Source organism: Brachycentrus maculatus, unplaced genomic scaffold (genome assembly GCF_059751285.1).
Source record: "Brachycentrus maculatus isolate JH-2025_06_01 unplaced genomic scaffold, ASM5975128v1 h1tg000055l, whole genome shotgun sequence".
NCBI classification, from domain to species: Eukaryota; Metazoa; Arthropoda; class Insecta; order Trichoptera; family Brachycentridae; genus Brachycentrus; species Brachycentrus maculatus.
This window is the reverse complement of record NW_028280809.1, coordinates 1469033-1481127: the sequence shown is the minus strand read 5'-3', so window position 1 is coordinate 1481127 and position 12095 is coordinate 1469033. Positions and strand designations below refer to the sequence as shown.

The 12095-nt window shown below is 33.2% G+C and overlaps 1 protein-coding gene across 1 annotated transcript in view; it reads left to right on the top strand.

Annotated features, from left to right (window-relative positions):
- The window catches only part of bnl (fibroblast growth factor branchless), a 160710-nt gene that overhangs the window by 125480 nt on the left and 23135 nt on the right, over nucleotides 1–12095 (top strand). The gene's annotated exons all lie outside the window — the stretch shown is intronic.

Here is a 12095-nt window from a genome sequence, read left to right as displayed (position 1 = left end):
TATAAAGATCTATAAAAAAAAAAATTATCACGCTTAAATCTCACAAAATAACGAACAGATAAAATTTTACGTCCAGATATCAATATAAAATTATTGACGAATTTTATGTACTTAACTTAATAGTTGTCTATGAAAAAAAGTGATAAAAATAAGCCAACATTATTGACTTGATTCCTATTTTTAATAATGAGTCGCTTAGGCCTGGACAGGAATAAAATTGAAATATTTATATATAGACATTCAAAACATTAATACTTTTTTTAGCGAAAAAACGTGCTTATTAAAAGATTATATTTTGAAATATTTGTTTGAGAGAAAATACCTGCATGTGTATCTATTAACTGCCTGCGTTCATTTCTCATTGAAATTTACTGTGCATACAATAGCTTTTTACTCCGTTAATTTCATGCGTGGAACAAATGAGCTTACTGCCAATTTTAAATGAAAAACGGAAGCTTTTGGCGCGATTGTGAGTTCGCTGTTTGAAGAGTAAACAGTCGCTATTTCCCGCCCTTTAAATAAATACTTCCGGCATCAAGAAGGGCTTAACGGATACAATAAATGTGGCAATTAAAATTCCATTCTAGATGTAGTCAAGTCACAATTTAATAAAAGATAAATACAACAAATTAATAAGAGTTTTCCAATAAAAATATTTAAGTGGAAATTAAATAAATAATGCTGTTTTTTTAATAATATTATTTGTTACTTTATGACACTTATCAAAAATTGTTGCTTTAATTTTTATCGCATTTAAATCTCACGAAATAACGAATACATAAAATTTTACACTCCACCGATCCATTTCAAATAATTTACGAATTTCATGTGTTTCAATATATAGTTATCTATCAAAAAATGATAAAAATCTAAATCGACTATATTTCTTACAACGGTCAAAATACGCATTAACATTCACATGATAAAATTATCAAAAAATATTATTGTCAATCGGAATGATTAGATTTTTTGTGATTAAGTGTTTTTAAGATTTATTGCCAGTAAAATAAACACTACTTAATAATGTACGTTCGTAAAATCGATTTGATGTTCAATTTGTAAATTTTTACAGTAAATGAAATAAAAATACTTTTTTTGGTATATATTAATTAACTTCAATGTGAGAATATAAAAGAGCCGAAAAAGTATTTGAAGTACACGAATAATGCAATACACTCGGTCAAAACACTAAAACTTTAAATGAAAAGTTGTTAAAGTGTGGAATTCGTAGTAAAGAAGTTAAGAACGTTATGGGATTTTGTCTATTGGAAGCCATGAAATACTGAAACAGGGCCAAATAGGCATTTTATCTGATGCTTTATTATTTATTATTTTCTTTACACCTTCCAATTTTATGTGATTTTTATTATATCGATTTTAATGTGATTTATGTGCAATTTAAATGTACTCCAGTGTAAAAATACATGAAAGAGATATATGCCCAAAATATAAAAGCGATGAGAGGTTCCAACTTTTCCTCTTCCATACATTTTTATAGCGCGTCATCATTTAATTCGGGTTTTTTTCTAACTAGTTTTCATAGATAATAAATTAAAGTATCTTTCAAAATATTTTATTGACATGATTATTAACGTTTCCGCGTCAATTTTATTATTGACGAACTTTTACAACATGTCACCTCTTGACTTGTCATAAAAAGGGCTTTAAAAGTCACTGTTTTTTTATTGATTTTATTATTTGACAAAATAATGGTTAAATGATCGCTTCTTAATAGGTATTTACGTAAGTAATTTTAAAATATTGTATCCCGAATAATTCATAAAACTATCGATTGACATTATTATTTCAACGTTTCTTACATTTTCACGGGCGTGCAGCGCTTATTTGGGCGTTCATCTAGGATCTTATTTCGTAAACAGTAGGCTATATAATTCCTTCATTGCGGCTGATGTATTTTGTTGTAGAATTATCTGCCCTAACGATAGTAGCTGGAGTACGATCTGATGTCAAGTAAGTAAGTAAGGCGCTAAGAAAAATTGTCATCAATATCAAAATAAGTTTTGAATAAAATATTGAAGAGCTATGTTTCCCTTTGGAAAAGCATTTTCAAACTGTGATTGATTCTTTTCATTGAACTTTATTGAAATTCTCATTGAGTTTTATTGCATATGTATGTTTATTAAAATAACAACATTTAAGAAAAACACACATTTACGACAATGTTTAAAATTTTTCCAGAAAGACGAAATTGAAATAAAAATAATCGGTACGCTAAAACATCTTACCGAACCATCCTGATTATTTTTTTTTAACCAAGGCCAATTTCACCTTTAAGTCATTTGAGGCCAGCAAAGGTCCACTATTCATTTTCTCTTTAAAGAGGATTAAATGATTTAATAAACCTTTTAAACGTTCGGTTTTGAATGGTTATGATTTTAATGGAAAATGTAATTGAAACGCTTCTTATAATACAGCCTCCGCTCTCAGTTCGTGGTGGTCAGGATGTACCGAGCAAATTGCGACTCGTTACCGAGTGCATCCTGACGCCCTCAAAACACAGTACTTAAATTCAATTTGACCTGAAACTGCTCATTACCGCTTGCCGAAGGACTCAACCGTTTTTCTTTACAGCCGGTCCTTAAGTAATTTGATAAACGTTTAAGTACCTACCTTTGTAATCAGAAGAAATTAATTTTAAAACAGGATCATTGTTTTCAAATAAATACTTTGGCATTATTTTTTGACATCTCATCAAAGATGTAGAAGAATATGGAAGTCTGGGCATTTACGGGCCTGACGAACGTCATAGGTTGGTTTAAGTGATCACTTTACACACGTGTAACATTTACTAATTTTAGCTATTAATTATAATTAATAGTATACTTAAAAGGTAATACTTAGTACTAGTGACAAATAGATGGAAAACGTATTGAATCAAAAAATTATTTTATTTATTTCTGATATTATGAATAAAAAAAACACATAAAAATAAAATTTTAGTTAAAAGAAGATGACTCCGAGTACTCGTTTAATGCCTTAAGGGTTTCAAATAAATTCTTAAGAATACTAGAAAACGGCATAAACAAAAAAATGTTGTTTTCCTGAAATTAAAATATAAATATTTATTTAAAATTAAAACTAACTTATAACTTCCTTCTGTTCCCAATGATGTCTGGGATCGATAAAGAGTTATATGTATTTACTGAAATTACCTTAAGAAAGCTCAACGTTTCCTGTGAGCTTGGAGTAAGGTATTAAGTTGTATCTACAAAAAAAATGTACTGACCATTCAATTCTGGTTTTGGGCTCAATTTCTGATGAGGTTGCAATTAATGCTTAATGTTTTACTAGCAGTTATGTTAAATATATTACCAAGACTTATATGCAAGATAATGCACGATAATCTACCAGTAAGAGCAGACGAAATGGATAGGGGGCTAATAATAAAAATTATTATCTTCTCTTTGAGATTCCGAGTACTTATCATCAAAATGAATGAATTTAAAAATAAAAGTTTTTTGTACATGACGCGTTAACACCTCCTAAGAAGAATCATATTTTTATATCATTTGCGGAGATTTGGCAGACATTTGCTGCACTGCGTGAAGATAAATATTCCTTGCAAAAACGGCTGTATGAAAAATGCACCAAAGTATTTTTGAAGATTTTGCGGTGAGTGTTTGCGGTTTCCTTCTGAGAAAATAATTTTGGAGAATTTTGTTCGCCAAAACATCGTAAATTTTCAGTTTCACAAGCGCGTTGACAATCTTAGATATATTTAATACTTGTGAATCTAAATTCTCGAAAACGAAAACAAGAAAATAATTCTCAAAAAGGGGACGCGATAAAAATACTATAAGTGTTAGTTTTCCCAATGTAAAAATACGAATATTAATTAAAAATTATTACGAAATTGTAACATTTACTTTCCGCTCCCAAGGATGCGTTTTACATTGCCTTGAATAAATGATATTTACTGATATCACCTAAAGTAAGGTGATACGTGTAAGATTAAAGTTACGTGTGAAACTGATACATTAATGTAAAAAAAAGCACAATATCTCATGGATTATTGGTTTTAAATGTAGCAGTGAAGAATTACTTGTCCTCTTATTGATATGTATAAAAATGTTAACTTTTGTCAAGTCCAAATACTTTTAAAATAATTAAAGCCGTATTAGTAATACATAATGGGGGTTGAGTTTTGACAGTTGTGTTTGTCAGTTCATATATTACATAGCTCCAATAATTTTGTCATATTTTGAGTTTTTTTCGATATTTCATAAGTTGTTTATAGTTTAAATGGTTGCTGATTAAGGATTACTTCTCAGATAAGCCAAATCTATCGTTATTTTATTATTTTAATTCTTAAATTTCGTACTTTATTATTTTCCTAGTTGTAATAGTAAATTGCAACAATAATATTTTTTAGTTGCATATAATATTTTTCGTTTATATATATATATATATTTTTCTTTCTATACACTCATTGGATTATTTCTGAATAAGTATGGAAAGAATTAAAACACGTCGTAAGGAGCCTCCCGACATCCCATCTACATCTTCTTCCAACTCTTCATTACCCACGTCTCCAATCCTCCCCAACAAAATCAGAAAAATTTCTAAAACTGATTCTGCCAAAGATATTCATAATGCAACTCCGAAAACCTTATCCCCTTCAACATCTAATGATCCTTCTTCCTTACAGTCAGAATATATCAAAAACAAATACACAGAAAGAGACAGTGGACCTTTCTGCGTTTTTGTCCAAAAAAACGTTGTCCCCAATTCTTCTTTCTCTTTGAATATCATCGATTTTGGCAAACTTTTGCAATCCCTAAATATTCCTGGTATTGTTCCTCGTGCAGGAATAAAATCTATCGGCCGAAACCGGATTTCTGTACAATTTTTGACATACTCAGCGGCAAATAGTTTTATTGATGATAATGCTTTGGAAACATATGACTATAAAGTATTTATCCCGTACCATATGGTCTCTCGCATGGGCCTGGTCAGGGGTATCCCTTTAGAGTGGACCCATGAAGAGATTGTAAAAAATATCGAGGTTCCAAATGAATGTGGTATGATTACAAAATCTCGAAGACTATCGAGAAAAGTCACTTCGCCTGTAGACCAAAAATTCTCGTGGGTACCCACCCAAACTGTTATTCTTACTTTTCAAGGGCAGATTCTCCCTAAAAAGATATTTTCATTCTATTCGGTAATAGACGTTGAGCTGTACATCTATCCTACAATTCTTTGTTTCGCATGCTGTCGTTATGGACACGCCAAGACAATTTGCAGGTCCAAACCTAGATGTTTCAAGTGTGGATTGGAGCATATGGGTGAGACTTGCGAAGTTGAAATTCAGAATGCTACATGCGTAAATTGTTCAGGTAATCATTTAGCTACCAATAGAATATGTCCTGAATATTTGAGGCAAAATTTAATAAAGAGGAGCATGACTGAACAAAATATTTCATATAACGAGGCTGCCAAGTCCACATTTAGCAAGGGAAAATCATACGCAGATATTACAAAGTCTGCCACTTCCTCACAATCCCGTAATATCCAACAATCTTCTCATTCACAACCTTTGTCGTATAACAAGACGGTTTATAAAGAATCCGCTCCGAGGTCATTGTTTCTTCCTAACATTAGCAAATCAACTCTTGATAAATTAAAGTCCATTTCCTTTTTACCGTATACAAATTCTCCCGATGGTTGTGCTCTTCAGTCTGGCAATAAAGAGGCCAGTGTTACAACACCGGATAATTTATCACACGTACTTTCTCAATTAATCATACTTATTACCTCAATTTTCGAAAACTCCCCCCAAAAACCGTACAACGCTGCCAAAACCACTTCCAATTCAACTCTCCAAAATCACAATGCCTCACAAAATTCCAATCTCCTCTAATAACATAATCACTCTTATTACACAAGACTCTCATCTTAACGAGATGGAGTCAAAATTATCTATCTTACAGTGGAATTGCCGTAGTGCTATTTCGAATAAAATAGATTTATGTTCCCTTCTAAAGGAATACAAAATTGACATAGCTGCTTTATCAGAAACCTGGTTCAAGCCAGGATACAACTTTGTTATCCCAGGTTATATTTGCCTGCGTGATGACCGACCCGATGGTAGAGGAGGAGCAGCCCTTCTTATTAAAAACCATCTTCACTATTCCCACATCCTAGTCCCAAACTCCTCATCTTTCCAAATTGTTGCAGCCTCTATAAACAATGTATCCTATATTTCAGTATATATTCCCCCTAACATCCCTTTTGATCTGTCTGGCTGGAATAATATAGTAAAATTGTTGCCCAAATCATTTTTCATACTAGGTGATTTCAACGCACATTCTCTCAGCTGGGGGAGTGCTTATACAGACCGCTCAGGTAGGAACATCTTAAGTTTCATTGATGATAACGATATATGTATACTTAACGACGGCTCTCCTACCAGATTAAGTTCTCCATCTCATAGACAGAGCGCTGTTGATATCTCATTATGCTCTAACGATTTAGCATCTAGGGTAACCTGGAGTATCTTAGACGATCCTCATTCGAGTGACCATTTCCCAATCACTATTCACATACCTCTTAAGTCTCGCATTACCCCTAGAACTCAAAACACCATTTATAATTTTAAAAAAACTGACTGGACTAACTTTGTTAGTATTTTGGGAAAAAATAATTCCAAATCTCATCCTGCGAGCGACTTCGATATCCCACTGGAGTATTCTAAATTTATAGACACAATTATGTCCGCAGTTAATTCTACCACCCCTAAAATAAATCCAAAGACTCGGAGAAATCCGTCGCCATGCCCTTGGTGGGATTCCGAGTGCAGTCTAGCTGTTAAAAATAGAAAAAATTGTATGTCCAAATATAAAAATGATATGAGTGAATTAAATTTTTTGGAGTTTAAAAGAGTTCAAGCTGAGACAAAAAAAATGTTAAAACAGAAAAAACGAATAGGATGGAAATCTTTCTGTTGCGCTCTCTCACCTCAAACCCCATTGACTGATGTTTGGACAGCCATACGAAAATTTAGGTCCCCATCTTCTTCGTCACTCAAAAAAATTTCCGATGATTCAGCTTGGATCTACGATTTTGTTGACAAATTGGCACCTTCTCATGTTCCAACAATCCAAGAACTCCCATCCCACTCTTCAGTCATTCTCAATCAAGAATCTTGGTTTGACTCACCTTTCCAGATTGAGGAGTTATTACTTCCCCTAGAATATGTTAAAATCTCATCCCCCGGCTTAGACATGATCCCATACTCATTGATTCAAAAATTTCCACAACAAATTTTACTTAAATATATTAATATACTAAATAAAATATTTGAAACTGGAATAATTCCAGCTGATTGGAAAATTCAGCGGATAATCCCTATTCTAAAACCTGATAAAGACCCAATGAAGGGAGATTCATACCGCCCCATAGCGTTATCTTCGTGTATGCTAAAGCTTTTTGAACATATGATAAAAAATAGAGTAGACTGGTTTGTAGAGAGCAATTCCTTACTGTCTGCTTCACAATTTGGTTTCCGTAAAAACAAATCAACCACCGATAATCTCTCTATTTTCTCAACAGATATTCGAGTAGCGTTTTCTCAAAATGAATGCACCGCTGCAGCTTTTATCGATATTTGTGGAGCTTATGATAATGTGGACCTTAATGTCCTCAAAGTTAAACTATGCTCGTTAAAGTTTCCTTTTAAGATTGTTCAGGTGATTCTAAATATATTAAAAGAAAGAACTATTATTGTAAATGGGATGTATAAAAAAATAGAAAGAAAAATCTGGAAGGGCCTCCCTCAAGGATCTGTACTTAGTCCTTTACTATATAATATCTATACTTTCGATCTGGAATCAACAGTCTCGGGAAAATGCAAAATCTTGCAGTATGCGGATGACATTGTAATATATATTTCACATAAAGATATGAAAACTGCTATTAATAAACTTGAATCAGCCTTGACTTCTCTCAATACTTGGTTCACTTCTAATTGCCTTCAACTATCTCCTTCAAAAAGCCAAATAGTATTGTTCTCGAAAAAACATAAAATCCCATTTAACTCTATAAAATTTGACAATATCTCCATCCCTATAAGTAATCAGGCTAAATTTTTAGGAATTATTTTTGACAGGAAATTGTCATGGGCCCCTCACATAAATTCTGTAATCACAAAATGTGAAAGAAAAATTAACCCTCTCCGAGCTCTAGCAGGAGTTTGGTGGGGCTCTCATCCTCTTACTCTAAAACTATTTTACAACGCTTTTGTTAGAAGCCAATTAGACTATGGCAGTATCATAATTGACCCCCTCCCAATATACTTATTGAATAAACTGTCTGTTATTCAATACAAATGCTTAAGAATCATCCTGGGTGCGATGAAGTCTTCCCCCACAAATGCCCTCCAATTAGAAGCTATGGATCCTCCTCTAGACATTAGAAGACAATATCTATCTGACAGATACATGATAAAATGTTTAGCTTTTGAAAATCACCCATCTCTTTTGGCATCTAAGAAATTACTAAACTCTGTAACATCTAACCGTGTGTTACATAATAGGCCTTATCCAGCACTCGCAAAAAGTTTTGAAAAACTGTCAAAATTTATCCCACAAATATTCCGATCTCCCACCCCCTCCCTTTATAACTTCCCTTACTCTCATCATATTTTTTCCCCAAATATTATAACCCACATTGGAGTAGGGACTAAATCCCCTAGTCCGATTTCCCTTTTCAACTCCATAATTGAATCAAAATGGAAAGACTGGTCTTTATTCTTCACAGACGGATCCAAATTGGAAATATCTGGCTATTCAGGGGCTTCTTTTTACAGTCACGATGATGGTTACTGTGCCCAATTCCAACTTCCTCAACCTTCGTCAGTTTTTACTGTGGAATGCTTGGCTTTAAGAGAAACTCTTTCCTACATTATGACCAAAAAGTTTGAAAGGTGCCTCATTTTATCCGACTCTCTAAGCTCTCTTCAAAAAATTAGCAGCAATCCCTTCAAACAAGCCCAATCCCATTTAATATTCCAAATCCGTGAGAAATTATATTTACTCAAAGAAAAAAACGTTCAGGTTTCTCTCGCCTGGATTCCAAGCCACCATGGCATTCCGGGAAATGAAAAAGCCGACTCTCTAGCTAAGGAAGCCGTTTTAAATGGAAGTACGAATTTCTCTAACTACCCATCTGATGACCTTTTGACAATTCCAAATATTGATATGTCTTCCAGCTGGTCCCTCAAATGGAACTCCTCCAAAATTTCAAAGGGTAAACATTACTCTCTCATTCAGCCTACTGTCCCGTCCCGTCTTTGGTTTAGGAAAATTTCGATGAACAAGAAAGATACATCCACCATTTGTCGAATGAGGATGGGTCATTGCTGTACGAGAGAGCACCTTGCGAGGATTGGTGTCTTTGACTCCCCCATTTGCGAGTGTCGTTGCGAAGAGGAAAACCTTAACCATATATTCTTTGTTTGCCCAATAAATGACCAAATGCCAAATTTCTTTAAATCTCTGGCCCCGCTTATTCCCCTCCCTACAGATATCCATCTCATCCTGGCGAGCAGGAACCCAAATTTGTACAGACTGTTGATTGTTTTTCTAAAATTAAATAAAATAAATTTATAGTTTATCTTTATAATTTTTATCATATCATATTTTATAATTAAGAATTCGAGTAACTTGACATTGGCAAATGCATTGTTTTACATGTGCAACGCCATTCCATATTAAAAAAAAAAAAGTAATACATAATTTCAAATTATACAGGTTGTTATAAATTGTACAATAAGTAAAATAATGTGTTATTTATTTTAAAGTTCATTCGTGTTTTTCTACATGATTACGAATGACAAATCAATATTATTATCGACAAATATTGTGTAAAAACATACTTATTTTTTAGAGATCAATGTCGTCATATTATAATGTGATTCAAAGGCATTCTTAATCATGGTATTTATTAAATTTGAATGTCCAATGTGATGCGTTTTATACGTTCCTAATGATGCGTTTATTATTATTTTTTAAATGTTAATGTGATAACTTCAAAATATCATAAATATAATTTACATCAAATTTTATAGCTTTAATTATATTTAGTTATAAATGTACCGAATCAAGTGAAAATACAATAATATAAAAAAAAACTGAAATTTCGTTTTCAATTAAGGCGGGATAATCGATAGTCCACAACTTAATTTTCTTTAAGCCCAGGTAACATTGAACTTTTTTGAATTTTTGCTTAAATAGTTTCAAACACCGTATGATGCAGAATGCAACGAAACACGCATCACAATAGATTTTAAGAAATAGGGGTATTTCCAAAGTAAAACTATCAATTAAAAATGAATAGATATTACCACAAAGTGACTGCCGAATCAGTTGATGATAAAATAATTATCTTGTTGAAAACAATTTATCCTGCGCTTCGAGTACCAGTTCAGGGTAAAATTAAACAAGTATTATATATTGTATTGTAAGTCCGCAGTGTAATGGTCAGCACGCTTGGCTACCGTATTAGAGGTCCCGGGTTTGATTCCCAGGGGGGGTCAAATAAATATTAGTGCTTTTTTTTACTCAAATATGTATTCAATATTACCCAAGAAGTGCAGGAGTGATCAACATGCCTTCATGTAAGTAAAGATCAAGATAACACTGCGTCAATATGATACAGTGCCCTATGCACCATTGGGTGTGGATAAGGGTTAGAGAGAGATTGTAAGTAACCTCCAGCATGGTACCCAAATGTGTATATCGATTGATAATAAAACAATATTACGTACAGAAATGTCAATATTTTTTTATACATTCTACTATAATTTAACAGAACATGTTTGGTTTTATAAATAAATTTCTGTACTTATTTTTTTGTTTGTTTTTTTTTAATAAGGTCAATTTAAAAAAAATACTAAATGTAAAGATTTTTAGGTAAATTTGAAAAAAATCATACAAAATCAGGTCTAACGTTAATCTTATTCGTTTATAACTAAAGGGATATTGAATTACAAAACGGACACAGGAGAGAGATCGAAAACCTGACCAAAACCGTCAACCGGAACCGGATCAAAATTAGCTGCGTTCAATCTCAAATCAAAACATGGTAGTTAATTAAACTTAACCATTGGAGTAGTCTGCACCTATCAGCGAAAGAAGTACGTCTTGTCAATCGCAAATTACAATAATAATATGTGTTAAGTCGGAGAACATTGGAGCTGCAAGCACAATGCCCTCAGACGGGCAACAAAACGGTCGCGTGCGTTGCGTGTATCGCCGCGAGCTTCAAGCGTTCCGGCATTGTAAAGTGAATGTCTTCATACAATAATTTAAAGTCCTGCACTAATAAACATATCATTCGCGCATAGCTGTTAAATCATCGACCACGTGCAGTATTGTAAATCTGTTAGTGATCGAAGACTTGCAGACAAGGCTGATTGATAATTAAACATGGTCGGTTATCTATGCACTCGTGGGTTCATGCACAACCATGCACTAATAAATTCATAAAAAGAAATCAATTTTCTTGACTTGATATTTATCTTCTTTCTCTCTTCCTCTCTTCTTCTGCTTGGTGTTGGCCTTTTAGCCTGTTTTTAATAGGGATTAGCCACCTGCAATGTCGATTCCCAGCTGTCAATCCATCTCTTTGGTGGTCTGCCCGGGATTCGTCTAACTTTGGGTTTGCCGTGCAATGTGGGGGGTGTCTGGTTCCATTCTGCTCACATACCATTGCCTCGTATACCATTGTCTCCTTCGTTGCCTTCCCCACCTAACGACACTTTCGATCTCGCACATTTCCTTCATCCTGGTGTTCCTTATTATATCTCATAGACTCTTGCCATATATGATTCTTAGAGACTTAATTTCTGACACTCTTATACATTTTTTTGTGACTACATCCGCTCTGCTTTCGATCCCATAATTCATAATGGGTATATTTTCTTTTTGATATTATCATATTATAAAAGCCATATTATCCATTTTTAATTAATGTTTTACTTGGTAAATATGTTACTTTTTCTTAAAATCTATTGCGACACGTATTTCAATGCATTTGGACACAAAAACATATTGTGAAATTGTTTTCTGTTTATT